The 15,442-nt window shown below is 32.3% G+C and overlaps 1 protein-coding gene across 5 annotated transcripts in view; it reads right to left on the bottom strand.

Moving 5' to 3' along the window:
- Window positions 1–15,442, bottom strand: part of LOC140445258 (uncharacterized) — an 81,994-nt gene that overhangs the window by 45,362 nt on the left and 21,190 nt on the right. Inside the window, exon 2 of one of the 5 annotated variants that reach the window (XR_011951377.1) lies at window positions 7,754–8,395. The exons of the other annotated variants lie outside the window; for them this stretch is intronic. The gene's annotated coding sequence lies outside the window, so the exon portion shown is untranslated. Of the gene's footprint in view, window positions 1–7,753; window positions 8,396–15,442 lie in introns of those variants that run through there. 5 annotated transcript variants of the gene reach the window in all.

Genomic DNA, 15,442 nt, shown 5'->3' with positions numbered 1-15,442 from the left:
TAGGTCATGATTAATATGTTCTAGTAAAGGAAATAAACTAGACTCATTAAACAAAATTTTACCACATGTAAATCATAATAAAGTTCAGGTTGAGACGTTTTGAAATCAAAGTTTAGTTAAATACAAATGGTATTGTTAAAAAAGTATAAGTCGTCGTAAGTACAGTCCGGTTTTTTTAGCTGTAGATTTCGTAACAACGCTTTTTTTATAAAATAGAATTGTTACCTCTAAACGTAACACCAAACCTGGAGTGCCAAGAACTCCTCTGTTATAGTTACCATAGCTTAGCTGCGGTGTTCCTGGTTTAAGGCGCATCACATCGAGTATATTCATTAGTTATATAATAAGATAAAATTAAATATAGATATTCAATATAATATATATATTGAATACTTGACCTTCCTAATGAGTTTCAAATATTCTGCAAATGTCTATCTTTTTCTAAATACTCCATTGAACCTCTAAAAATCATACGAACAAGCTAAATTTTGCACAGAATATTAACTTTAAGACCCCAAAAGAGATGTAAAAAAGTTTACCACTTTTACCCCCGGGATTCCCCCTAAAACCCCTCTCGAAAGAGGGAGAAAACGCAAAAAAATCGATTTACCAAGAATCTGAACGCCGTAGAAAAAAATATTTCAAATAAAAAATGTAGCTGAGATAATTTTAAACCAAAAAGCTTAATTAGCACTTTTGTGTAGAATGAACCGTTTTCTCACAAATAACGCTTGAAGCGACTGTCGATTTTGAATGTCAGTTACGCGCGCGAAATCAATGTTCAATAAAATTTGTATCAGCTCGACGGTAAAATTCGTTATATATTTTGTTATTTTGTCGCAAATAAACTATAAAGTTTAGATTACTAGAGGCTAACCTTTAAAACCTATAACATGAAATTTTAGTTTTGAGTTTTTGCAACAAATGTGAGGCATTTGAAATATGCTTAAAGAACGCTGGATTTAAACTTTCACATAACAAATGATCTAAAACATTTAAAACTTTTTTTTCAATTATACTGGTACGTTTTTCACAAGAACCAAACTTCTACAATAAACCACACAAAAAACCGTCTACTTAAATGCATTTCCCGTGACGTGTGATTGTTTGTAATGTAAAACATTAAATTCTGCGTTTTTTATTCATATTTCAAATGTCTAATGTTTGTTGCCATAACTCAAAATTGAAATTTCATGTCATCAGTTTTAAAGATTAATCTTTAATAATGGAAATTTTATTACTGCTATTCAATAAAAATGACCAATTTTATTAATCTCACAAAAATCGTAAAAAATGTCAAAAATCGATATTGAACATAGATTTCGCGTGCATAACTGACTATGCTTTAAGCGTTGTTTCTAAGAGAATGGTTCATTGTACACAAAAAATGCTCATTAACATTTTTGTTTAAAATTATCTCAGCTACATTTTTTATTTGAAATATTTTTTTTCTATGGTGTACAAACTCTTGGTAAATAAATTTTTTAGCGTTTTTACCCCCTACGAGGGTGGAAGCCCAGGGGCAAAAGTGGTAAACTTTTTTGCATCTTTTTTGGGGTCCCAAAATTAATCTTCTCAGTAAAATTCAGCTTATTCGTATGATTTTTAGGGGTCAACTCTGTGACAACTGGACTAAAATTAGTTCATTTTTTGTTATATAAAATTTGGCTATTCCAGTGGGTGAATTTTTGATTAGCATTGTTTTTAGATAAAACTATCCACCTTAAATAACTTTTGAACTTCTATTTTTTAGGGAAATCTCAAAAACGCGTCAATTAATAGTTGAAGGGGGAGATAATATGTCATATTTAAAAACGCTGGGAAAGTAGATCCAAGTAGTGTAGTATTGTAAAATTAAAATGGCGTCGGTGTCGTCGAAAAATCGAAAACGAGAAATAAACGCAAAAAGAAAATGGTCTGAAAGGGAGAGTGTTTGGTAGATGTATGAAGTTATACGAAGCTGAGGAAGCAACACTTTCCACAATCCCTTTCGCCATCTTTACAATGCTTATTTGACATCCAAGTCATTTAACCGTGGCAACCAACTTGGTACAAGTTGGAATCCAAGCATTCTTGGATCGTGTCAACCCGCCTTAATGAAACACACCAAACTAGACGTGCAACTCATAAGTATGTGATTGAACTGATGCAGAAATTTAGAGCAAGTGAGCAGGTTTGCAATAAAAAACATGACCGACAGGGACGCGTAATTAACGAAGCAATCCAAGTAGCCATTTTAGGGCAAGTTAACTTGAAGGCTAAATTTAAGCTACATCCATTCAAAACTAAACTGGTCCATTGATATATCGTATCTTGAGTTACTTAGGCAAGTGGCTGATGATATAGAAAAAATAGTAGAAAATAATTCCCTACATCCCTAGACTGCTTCTTATGGGGGTATTTAAAAACAAAAATTTATGCTACTCAACCAGAATCTCTTGATGATTTACGACAACGCATAAAGGAGGAATATCGACAATTAAGTGCAGACGTGGTAAGCAATGTCAAAGAAAAATTTTAAAATAGATTTTACTATTGTATGAAAGTGAATGGAGGTCATTTTAAATAATTATTGTAACCATTTTTGGTAGCGAAATGTTCATTATAAATGTTTGTAATAAAATTGTTAAAAAAATATTTTTTTTTCAATCCAGTTTTCTTGATTTTGTATTTATTTTTGTTATAAACTAATCACTTTAAGCATCATGTGTCATACATTTTTAAAATTAGTACAAAGAGGAGAATCCAACTATCAAATAAAAAAGGTGGAAGTAATTTAAAAAATTAAGTGATGATGTGGGAGGCGAGAGGGTGCCTTTCCCAGCAAGCTTAAATATGACACAATTAGCTTCAAATAGTAATTGACGTGTTTTTGCGCTTTTTCCAAAAATTTTAATTTTAAAAGTTATTTAATGTGGATAGTTTTATCTGAGACGTATATCTGTTATATTATATCTTTGTTTTTATTAATTTTTGAAAATTTTCTCTCGAGAATCCATATACACTGACCGACTTCGAATTGACGTGTTCAAGAAGGAGAAAATAGCCACATCGACTTATTATGAATTTAGATTTTTTATCACAGAGTAACTATTTTTAAACATTATTAGTTATAATTAGTATTCATAAAACTACTCCATACCAATTACTTCCCTACCGTTACTAATGACTTATTATTAGAATCAGTGACTCAAAGTTTCTTAATTATATATCTATAGTTCATAATATTACCGAGAAAATATACATGAAAGTAATAAACCAAAAAAAAAAGGTAGTATAGTACTTAAAATTGCTTTCAACAAAAACATTCCAAATAATACATTTAAGTTTCGAGTTATTTGTTTTTGTGTAATAAACCTTAAGAGTAATACCAATAAGAACTATTTTTTTTTTATTAGAAAAAGATGTCGCATCCACCAAAAGGTTATTAGCGACGGAACAAAATATAAATATCAAAGTTAAACACCTACAGATTATACAAAATGTTTATGGATCTAAGATAATTCACTATATTGTCACAGGAACAGTTTTGACCTAAAGCCTGTGGTAGAGCGAGTAGATCTTGTAGCGCTGTCTTTCTTGGTCATATTTACTACAAATTGTTAAAAAGTGTTCGACTGTTAATCGGACGTTACACTGATCACATATAGGTGGATTTTTCTTTGTGAAAAGGTAGGAGTGCGTTAATCTGGTATGTCCTAGACGTAAACGCGCAACCGCAATTTGTTCTCGTCTATTGCGCGACGATGGAAACCACTGAGACACATTATTTTTGATTTTATTTAAATTGGAATTAGTTTCTCATTTCGCCACAAACACAAAACTTTTTAAAATAAGCTTTTAAGTCACTGGAAACATACTTGTCTATCGGCTCCGACAAATCACTTAAAATTGCCTCTCGTGCAATCCTGTCAGCTTCTTCATTTCCTGTTATTCCGACGTAAGAGGGAACCTTACACCTGAGAGTTAGATGATACTGAACGATTGTCTACAGAAGAGTCACTATCTAAGTCAGAAATCTCTTTCCCTAAGTGGTTGTGTAGTTTCTTTTGAAGTTTTGTAAACTTGCTTTTTGTAGATCTATCATTTGCATATTGATAGCTGCTTTGTAAAAGATGGAGTAAACCAGCCATATCAGTTGTAAATTATTTTACGACGCTAATAGTGTCGGGGGAGCCTTGGACATTATCAATCAGTAAGGACAATTGGTGGAAATTTAAAACGAATGGTGGGGTATGATTATCAATGAAATTTTCAAGAGTTTCCCGTGTAGATTGGACTTTAGATGAGCGTGGTTTTTTTGGTTTAGAGAGTTTAGGTTTTGCAAACAGATTTTCTGATGAAATTGCTGAATCTGAAGGAGGCGTGTCGATCTCACCAATACTGCGTTTTATGGAAGAACTTGCGTTTTCGCAATTGCTATTAGAGTTTTCACTTAGATGATGTGGCTTTATTACATTTGGAAGTACTGGAGCAAACTCATTGGTAGTGACAGAAGTCGAGCTTGTAGTTTTATTTAAAAGATTGGTTGAAATGGTTGTTTCAAAAAATTGTGGTGATGTATCAGTTTTATTAGAATTTTCTGCAGTTGTATCTAATGGAAAAGGAGCTGATAGATTGGAAAATATTGCTTCCGAAGTTTGTGAAAACGGTATTGCCGCTGAGGGAGGTTGATTAAAAGTGTTGCTATGAGTAGGAGTATTAGTAGTTTCTTTGTCGTGGAGATTTGTAGATGTAGGTGATATGCTCGGATTTGATAATGGATAACTTGATGACTGCTGGGTGTTTGGTACCTTGTGTAGTATACTTGTTGAAGCTGTTTGATTTGGTACTTCATTCTTTGACTCAATATGAGTTGATTCCGTTACTGAACTGTTTTTGCATTGAGATGATATGTGTCCTGCATTTTTGCAAATAAAGCAGGTGAGTGTACCTTGTGACAAAAATAATATGCGGTAAGGTGTTTGGTCGAAATTTATTAGAATAGAATCTGGAATTGGTGATGTTATAGGGCTTATATAAACTTGCCTCCGAACGCTTAATATGTGACTATATTCGGGAAGAGTCGAGCTAATTTTCAGAAATGTTATTGGGGAAATAAGTTTTAAACCGATATTCTGTAATTCTTCAACTAATACTTGATGAGGAATTGACGGGCAGACTCCAGACAAGACTAGTCTTTCTGCTGGAGAGACAAGTCTCCGTGCTGTTACAACTTCGCCGAGTACTTCTATAGAGCCATGTTGTGTCATGAAGTTATCCAAATATCCGTGCCAAATACATGCAGATTCTATTATGAGATAATCTAGATGAAAAAATAATATTTTTTGAGTTGATGATTGTACCCAAAGGAATGAGATAATCCTGCAGTTTAGCCTTATCGATACAACTAAATACAATTGCTTGGTTCTTACTCGGAAAAGAATGTGAAGCGGCTGAAGCATAACTGTTTGTGATATTCGAACGTTGATTTACTGGACTGGTTAGATCGGAAGGTGTGTTTACATTGTGTGAAGTCATTTTAAGCTGCGGTCGCGAAGGCCTTACTCCGACTCTGGTAAATGAAAAACCAATCGCATGCTACTTATAGCAGATAACCTCACAAAATGATTGTACGGTAGTGTATATTTATTATTTGATGTTTTCTTTTCACAATAATAAAATAATAATTACGTATAGATGACTTACGTAGTAGTATCTAGTAGATAAACACTTTAATTTTATAAAACTATTTAATAAAACCACTTGTTTTTATTAAAAACTAGGAGTACGATATCAGTACAACTTAACCGTACCTTGCCAGGGCCGGTCTCCCAATAAGAACTATTGTTTCAGTTAGATTTGTTAATTTTCACACGGTAAAACGGTACACATAAAACGAAAATATTTTAATTGTCTACTTAAATACTAAACAAAGAGAACATACTAATACTTACTACTGCAACACAGCACCCAGTGTTCGTTGTCCCTGGTGCTCACCTTACCGCTGCGTGCAATAAGTCAATAAACATTCAGCTATGCAGCAGAGAAATGAGAGCCTTTTATGGCAAATCCATCTCATTCCTTTTATTTTCTTCTGGATAATTATGTGAAGAATATGGTATTTAAATCCTCTCATTACATATCCAAAGAAATTCACGTTTTGACAATATTTAAAAGCACCCGACCTTTATAGGAGTTCGACTTTCGCCATAGCTGGTGTGTGTAGTCAGGAAATTTACAGCGTTATTTGGTAAGACCACATCTCAAACGCCTCTATTTTATTCATTGTGTTGAACTTTAGCGTCCATGTTTCGCAATCATGAAAGAAAATAGATAACACATAGCATTTGAGTGCTCTTAATCTCGTTTGAGTAGTAATATTTCTGTGGTTAACTGTGGATTTCCATTTACTAAATGCCTTACGTGCCAATATAGTTCTAGCCTTTCCTTCTTTGTCGCATCTTTACTTTCACTGTTTACTTTCTAAATATTTAAAGTGTGATACTAGTTCGATAGTATGTCTATCAATTATTATCGGTATTAGCGTTGATTAAAATATTGGATTTATATTATTTGAATCAACGGTATTAGTGTCACATGAATTTTACCTAAGACCATCTATGTTGCTTTTTTGATGTTTATATCTATGTCTCACCTTCGACTGACTGCATGTACTCTATCCAGTAGTCATTGTATTACAGATTGTCCTGGACATTCAAAAAATTGATGTTTGTCTTATTTCTGAAACACACTTTACAAATGAAACTACATTGGTTTTAAAGGATATAAAGTTTACCATACGTACTTTACCATAATACGACCAGAAGTTGTAGAGCATCATAATAAAAGAAACTATCAGACATCATTAAGAAATAAACTACAAAACAAAAATGTTTTAAGCAACTTAAATAAGTGTTAAAACAAAATCTTTGGATCTTAGCATTACTGCTGTTTATCCTCCACCAAAACATAATTTCAAAAAAGATCATTATTTAGAGTTTTTGAAAAGGCATGACTTTGTGACAATTTTAACGCCAAGCATACCCATTGAGGTTCTAGGTTAATTACAACCAAAGCAAAGGAACTATTGTAAGCAGTTAAGCAATTAAAACTGACATATTGGCGTGTGATCCCAAGAAAATTGCAGACCTGATTTATTTCTTTTTAACTAGAAATATTTATGTTAATTATTTACACATTGAAGAAGCATAAGACATGAATTCTGATCATTTTTCCATCATTCTCACAGTGAGTGATAATATTATTCAAAATCAGCCACCTTCTAAACTAACTAAAATACTAACAAATTTTGCGGAGTCTTCAGCTTCATTTATAAGAAACAATAAATCTGAAAATTTCATTAAAAACAAGACATGAATTTGATGAAGAAACGGAATCTTTTGTTAAACAAATTCAGCAAGCTGCGTGGGAAAGCTTACCTGAACTGATCTATACAGTTTATGGCAGTAATTACCCTAAATACATTAGAAAACTTATTCTGGATAATAATAATGCTCCTCAACGGCTTAAAACAGAAATTAGAAAAATTGGAAATTAGAATTAAAAGATTTTATTAAGAAATACAGATGAAAGCTGGGCGAAAATCAATTTAGAGAGAGCTTATAAATTTGCTCAATATCTCAAGGACAGATTTCAGCCAAATGGAGGTGATAACACACTTAAGTGGGGAAATGACACACAGGAAAAAGGTGGAATTAAACTATTCACTCAAAAATTAAAGACAACATAAATGCCAGGAAAGTACCTGGTTTTAATTTAATTACTGGAGAAATCTTAAAACAACTCACTAGAAAAGCCATAATAAAGATATATAATACTATGTAAAGTATATAATAGTAAAGCTATAACATATCTTATAAATGCTTCTTTTAGATTAAGATACATTCCCGAGATATGGAAAGTAATTGGGTCATCTTCTTCTTCTAGTTCTAGATACCGATCGATCGTTGGATATCATGTTGGCTACGATACTCGATATCGTTACTTTATCGACAGCAACTCTAAATAATGATGTAGTGGATTTCCCGTACAATTGTCTTAGATTTTTCAGCCATGATGTTTTTCTTCTACCAGGACCACGTTTGCCTTGGATCTTTCCCTGAATGATCAGATGTAAAAGTTTATATTTTTTAGGGTAACTCATAATGTGACCGAGGTATTCCATATGTGTCATAATGATCCTTAAATCCAAAAAGCAACCATAAACAGTATCATCGTATAGGTCGATTTCCTTATTACCTGTAATTTTGAAGCTATACGAGAAGCTATTGTTGAATTGATTAAACTGCTTATAGAGGCTAAGGTTCTAATTCTATCACACCAATTTGGGTTTTCAAAAGGTCATTCAACTATTGACCAAGTCCACAGAATAATGGATATAATATAGAAGTCACTAAAAGAAAATAAAGTTTGCTCCGTTAAGTTTCTGATAAAGTAAGGCACTAAGGACTTAAATATAAATTAAGAATGATTTTGTCAAGTAAATACACAAAATTATTGGAATCATACATTTCACATATAGGTTTTATGGTTAAGCCAAAAAAAGCCTACTCGGCAGAAAGCAATCCAGGTGTAGCACAAAGTAGTATGATATGACTAGTCCTATACCTATAATAAATATATACTAATGATATACCTGAATTAGATCATAACATAATAGCTACCTTTACTGATGAGACTGTCATGTTAGTGTTGTAGGTGAAGATCATGAAGAAAGAGCAAGAAAACTAAAAACCTCTGTTAGCAGACTTAACAACTGGACTAAATGCTGGAGAATTTAATTAAACGAAATAAAGTCAGTGAACAGTAATTTTACAAACAAGAAAGAACAACACACTTCTGTTAATGTAAATAATACTCAGATACCATAAATGCCGATACCGCAAAAATATTTGGGTATTATATTAGACGCTAGGCTAGGCTGGAGGGTCCATGCTAAAAAGAAAAGGGCTCAAAATCAAGTATAAAACAATGTATTGGCTATTAGAATGATAATCCAGCCTGTCAATCTACAACAAAATACTTTTTTATAAACAGGTTCTAGAATCTATATGGACATATTTTAACATTCAGCTGTGTGGTTGTGCTAGTAATAGTGATTTAGATTTCATCCATCGATTTCAAAATAAGGTGCTAAGAATCTCGTTGGTACTATAGAAACAGTGATCTCCATAGGGATCTAGAAATTATTAGTGTTACCAAGACTATTAAAAAACTTGCCAAGAGTCACGAACAACGACTTCTTTGACACGTCAATATTGAGGCTATCCGGCTCCTTGACAACACGGATCTGGCAAGAAGACTCAGGATGAATAACTTTTCGAGTTAGATAAGTGAAAAGCAGAGTATAGTGCAAGTGATGGTGCAATGAACCTAAGGGACACTAGTGAGTTTGACCTTTGACTCAAGTTTTTAATAATAATTTAGGCTAGACAAAAGTTGCTCATTAATCACATTGTACAGATTGTAATGTTGTTAAGCATCTTATTGATGTTTAATTAAAAAAACTGAAACACTTTGGATATATAAGTAGAATAAGATCAGGTAAGAAAGGAATTATAGATGAAACCGATGTAGGTACCAAAACATCTATAGGGAGTTCTCCAGTGTTATATTTCCGTCGCTTCATGTCACCCTAGCAACAAAAACTTTGGATTTACGTATTTTACCGAAACTTGGATCTCATCCTGTAAGAAAGACTAGTAATTAATCCTTCATTCCACCAGACTCAATGCCAAATCCATGAACTAACAAATAATCCACCACCAGGCTCAATTCCAAACCAATAGTATAATACAGTCACTAGGCTTCACCACCTCATAAAGACCTAGGAGACCTGATCTCTCTCTCTCTCTCACACACTCTCTCTAATGGGGCTACAGCTCAAAGCGAGCCTTGGCGTCTTTCAAACTATACCTCCAACCTTGCGGGTCACGCGCCGATCTTCCCTTTGCTGCATTTTATTATCTATGGCTCTTTTTGGCAATATTTCGATCTTCATTTTAACTATATGACCAGAACATCAAAGTCTTTAAAGTTTAACAAATTCTGAGATCGGTGCCTCTTTGAACAGTTGGTAAAGTTTATAGTTGTACCTGGATTTCCATACTCCCTTTTCTTTAATAGGTCCAAATCTCTTCCTCGGGACTTTTCATTCGAAGACTTTCAGCTTTCGTTTTGTGTCTTCTGTCATCACCCATGTCTTACATCCATAACATACTATTGGTCTGGTAATAGTTTTGTAGACCCTGATTTTCGATTTCCAGTGTGTGTTTTTGGAGCGGAACGCATGGGCGAGTGAAAAAGTAAGCTTTGTTTCCCTTTACTATTATTCTTTGAATTTCTGGTTTTTTGTTTTATTCTGTGAAACTTTCTACAGTTTCAATATCGTTCTCTAATTCAACTGTGCATCTGTTGCCCTAGGTCTTGGCTGTGTCAGCGTTTTTATCTTTTAAACATTTATTTTTATTCCTGTCTATTTTGCTCCTGTTTTTAATTGTGAATATGTTTCTGCCGTCTTTTCAGTTCTGTGAGACTTAATGCTAATGTCGTCGGCATAGGCGGCAATCTGTACTGATTTATTTGTTAAGATACATATACGACAGACAGGTTGGAAAGTGTTGGCACCATTCCGTCTGTTAGCTTTAATCCTTTGACTATTAAAAAGTTCGCCGTGTGCTCATTTTGTACTTTGACAGTTACTGTTCATCAGTCCATTATTGCTTTTACTAGCCGGATGTATATTTGGGAGATGTTAAAGCAATACAATATTTGATATAACTTTTGTCTATTAATTGAGTCGTAGGTCTGTTTAAAATCTATGAATATTTTGTGGACGTACATGTCATATTCCCACAATGTGTTTATAATTAGTTTAAAACTGTAAATATCTGATCTGAACTTTGTACGCTGTGCACAAGAGAATTATGGCGTAATATTTTTCGCACTTCAGTTTATCACCTTTTTCATAGATTGTGCATATAATCCTGGTTTTCCAGACGCTAGGGATCTTTGCATCATTCCAAATCTTGTTCATAAGCATATGCATTTGTCCTACTATGTGAAAGGACATTTTTCTTTAATATTAAGGCCTTAAGCACCTTTTTAGCCTTGGTCCTTCAGTCATTAAATATTGTCTGGACATTCAGTTGGTTTTTAAATCATCAGCCACCTTGTACAGAACTTGCTGTAAAATAGAGGCAAGTGCACTTGCTATCATTATTTTTCTTCGAGATCAGCCGAACTAGCTCTGAGAAGAATCTCCATGCAGAAAGGGTAGGAATATCCATGCTTGTCTGTGTGGTGGTGAAGAGGAGATACTTTAGCTAAGGTTAACCTCGTCACGATCCTAAGTATTTAATCGTGGATTTCAAAATGGTACAACCCACGTGGTTAGCCGTTACAATTGATCGTACCAAATAAAGACCGAATAGATATTCCCGAAAGTAAAACAACTTTTAACATCCTTACAAACCGTAAAGGAAAGAAGATTAAGAAACTGGTAAATTATTGAGAATTTCGAACCAAAAAAAAATGTTGAAGTACTAAAATAATAACTTTACTTCCACCGACTGGCCTATTAACGTGCAAATTGAAAATCGTTTTAATTATGAAATAGAATTTATTGTGTTAAACTTCAGTTTTGTAAATGTACTACTGGTTTCACACAACCTTGTTTTGTTTACATTTTGCAGTTTCTACATACAAGGTTAGTCATGCAAATATTATGCGGTGATACAATAATTTGGTTCAAAAAAGAAAATGATATTGCATGCGATAAATGCATTCTTCTCAAGAAAACGGTTTGCGGTATGCGGACAGAAAAATTAAAAAAAAATCAGTTATGAATTCGATTATTAAGTTTTTTTATTATTTGTAACGTTTATATAATAATATTATACACAAATTTATAAAAATACTGAAATTCGATATAAAATGACAGAAAATAGTGACAATGCGGATGTGTTTTTGGAAAACATTTAATAAAATATAGTATATATTGGAAATCATCATGGCTATATGGACCATGCTGACTGTAAATAGTTCTGCATTACTGCATTTAATTCCCTTAACTTCTTAAGCAAGGATATTATTAGTCTTCCCACATAACATGTTCCTAAATTTTTGCGTTGCATAATATAATAAGTTGTAATAATGAGTATTTTTGCTATCTCATAACATGGCCTAAGTAACCAAGTTTTCATCTTTTGATAGTTAATATTATTTCCGCTTTATTTCCTATCCTTATAGTAATATATTTGCTTTTTAATATATCTACAAGCTTTTTATGTTGAACCTTATTAACTGCCTTTTCAAAGTCAACAAAACATAAGTACATGTCCTATTTCATGACCATGCATCTCTTGGCCAGCACATTTAACCCGAACAAAGCATCATTTGTGGCCATACGATTTTTAAAGCTAAATTGTTGGTTAATAATTTCATATTCAAGATTTTTAAAAATGTTGTAGTGTATTATTTTCAAAAATGTTTTAAGTGTGTGATGATTAATTAAAGCTATTTTTCTGTGATCTGCACAAGTTGTTGTACTTGACATTTTGGGAATTGCTATAAAGGTCTATTACAACGATTGTCTGGGGAGTATGGCAGTGTAATATATTAAATTAAAAAGTTTAACTATTACACCAATCGTCACAATTATACCATTCATCAATGAGTTTTAATAATTCGATGGGCACATCATCTGGTCCAGTTAATTTGGCATCTGTTGTGTTTTTGATGGAAGAGATGACTTCTTCTCATAATATTGTTTGTCCGGAATCCTCTGTGGTTCTTTATGACAATTCTTCTCTTCCATCATTAAATAGTTGTTAGATGTAGATTTCGTTGATTTTTTTTTGTGTAAATTAAAGCTATCATACCTTTTTTCCAGATTTTCAATTTTCTTACATCTGTTGGAGAACCACCTCTCTTTTGCCTCTCAAGTTTTCTTTTTGGTGTATCTCTGAATTTATTTTGTATTTATTAAGGTCTGTCCTTTGTATTTTCTTCGTTTTTCCATAAGTTTAAACATTTCTATTGTCATCCAAAGTTTTCTTTGTTCCCCAAGTGGTTTGTGGGTTTATTTTCCAACTGACACAATGCCTTGTTAAATTTTTCTCTATTTATAATCAATAGTTAAAGTTTCCGCATTATCTAAGTATCATTGCTGATTATACTGTGCTTTTAATATTTTACAACTTATGGTTATGGTTATGGTAGATCGGGATAGGGCCTATTTGTGAACCATTCAGACATTTAGATCTTCTAAGACGGATCCATTGTGCCACACATTTTACAACTTACAAGTAGATAAAGGATTTGCAGATAAAATCACTCAGACATATATTTGGAAAACATCAATTACGAAATATATTATCATTCAATACAGAACAAAACTAGAGTCAATAATTCTAAAGTTACAAGAGAAGCTCACTTAGTATATCTTCAACAAAAGACTCCAAACGTGTTGAGGATAGCCTCAACATCCTTTATGTTTAATAATGATAATACAAAAGAGCTAGTTTACTATAATTTATTGTGTTTCAAGCTCATTTGGACTATATATATATATATATATATATATATATATATATATATATATATATATATATATATATATATATATATATATATATATATATATATAATTTTAAAAATTATCACATTGTATTTACAGACTCATCTAAAAAAGATGATAAAATGTCTTTTGCACTTTGGGATCTTATACAAAACTATTTCGGCCCTAAAATGGTTCCGAGTGAATTTTAAAGTTATTCAGCTGAACAACTCACTAGATATATTAGTGACGAAAAAATATATTAACCCACAATTAAGGTAAAAGGCAACAAAGACCAGAAGAAGTCGTGTGAAGAATGCAGGGGTTTTTACCTTGTAGCGAGAACAGGGATAGAAGTCTGTCATAAAAATGTTATTGTACTTTAGTCATTATATGTATTTTAGTTATTCTACACATACTCGACACGCTGTTTGTTAGACTTTCAAATCTGATGAGTACGCAGAAAATGTTTGTATAACAATGACCTGCATATTGGATTATATAATTGGAATGTGCATAACTAACAAGGTCAATAATTATAACTACGTTTTATATACCGTCCTATCGTATCTATTGTATAATTAGCATATAGCTAAAATGTTATTAATAAACGTATTCTGTATAAAGTATATTTGTCTGCAACTGGCAGCTCATTACAAATTTAAATCTTCAAATAAAGGTTAAGCGTTACCATTAAGGCCATAATCCATTGCCGTGCGGATGTAGTTGAAACCAATAAGTTTTTTTTTGAAAATTTAGATGTAGGTATATACTTCTACTGTATCTTATTGGTACTTCCAAAAATGTTTTGTTTATTAATAAAAATGTTTCGAAACTCTACTTTCTGTTTTTATTTACTTTTCCTTGCTTAAACCATATGAAAAAATGTTTTGGTGCAAAAATGGTATAAGTGCATCAAATTCTATTTTTTAACTGAAATAAACCCTTTATCATATATATTATTTTATTAATACAAACATATTTTCGGTTTAAAATTTTAAATCTTTCTTTATTAAACTAACGGGTTTTATAGAATTTTAAAAATGCAAATTACTTTGGAAGCTATTTTCTCAAAACTAACTTAGACGTACTTATGCCCTTTCTGCTCCAACCCCTTCAAATGTCAGATATAAATAAGATGTTTCCGCTTTAACAGTAATTTTATTTAACACAGGTAGGTATATAATCCATGAGTTTATATTGTTATTTTTATGGGAGCAGGTTGAACTATTTGAGAAATAATATCTAAACTACATTTCAACAGGAGAGGATATTATTATTAGTGATTTCAATTTGACCACTTTACCTGCTGTTTGCAGATTGGTGAAGATTTGCATTTATAATAAGCTGCCAGTGGCAAAAAAATCATACAGCGATTCATGTGGGGGCCAAAATAAAAATAAGAATATTTGAAAGTTATTAATTTATTTAGTGAAAGCCACCCACATTAAAGATGCATCACAAATTCCTTGAACCAGGTCACACTTATATGGAATGTGAGAGGAATTTTGCCTTGATCGAAAAAGCCAAAAAAAGAAATCCTTAAGTCTTTATTCCCGACCACTGGAAAAAAGTAACGCAAGTTCTTGCAAAAAATTTATAGTTCGCAACATGACAAAGGAAATGTTTTTTTCATTTAAAGGATTTAATAAGCTTATAAAAGATCCAAAAATAGATATATAAGGAAGACCTCTTAAATTTAGAGTTATTGCACACTGTAGATATGCAAAAGACTTTGACTCATTTTTGTTTGAATTTAAGCCAGTTTTGAATGATACCTATACATTCCTAAAATGTTTATATGGGTTGGACGAGCCATTATCTGGACGGTTATCGCTTTCTATTAATAAAACTTTTACCCTACTCCACATAAGTTCAGTG

This window comes from Diabrotica undecimpunctata, chromosome 7, assembly GCF_040954645.1.
Source record: "Diabrotica undecimpunctata isolate CICGRU chromosome 7, icDiaUnde3, whole genome shotgun sequence".
NCBI classification, from domain to species: domain Eukaryota; kingdom Metazoa; phylum Arthropoda; class Insecta; order Coleoptera; family Chrysomelidae; genus Diabrotica; species Diabrotica undecimpunctata.
This window is presented reverse-complemented; position numbering and strand designations above follow the sequence as displayed.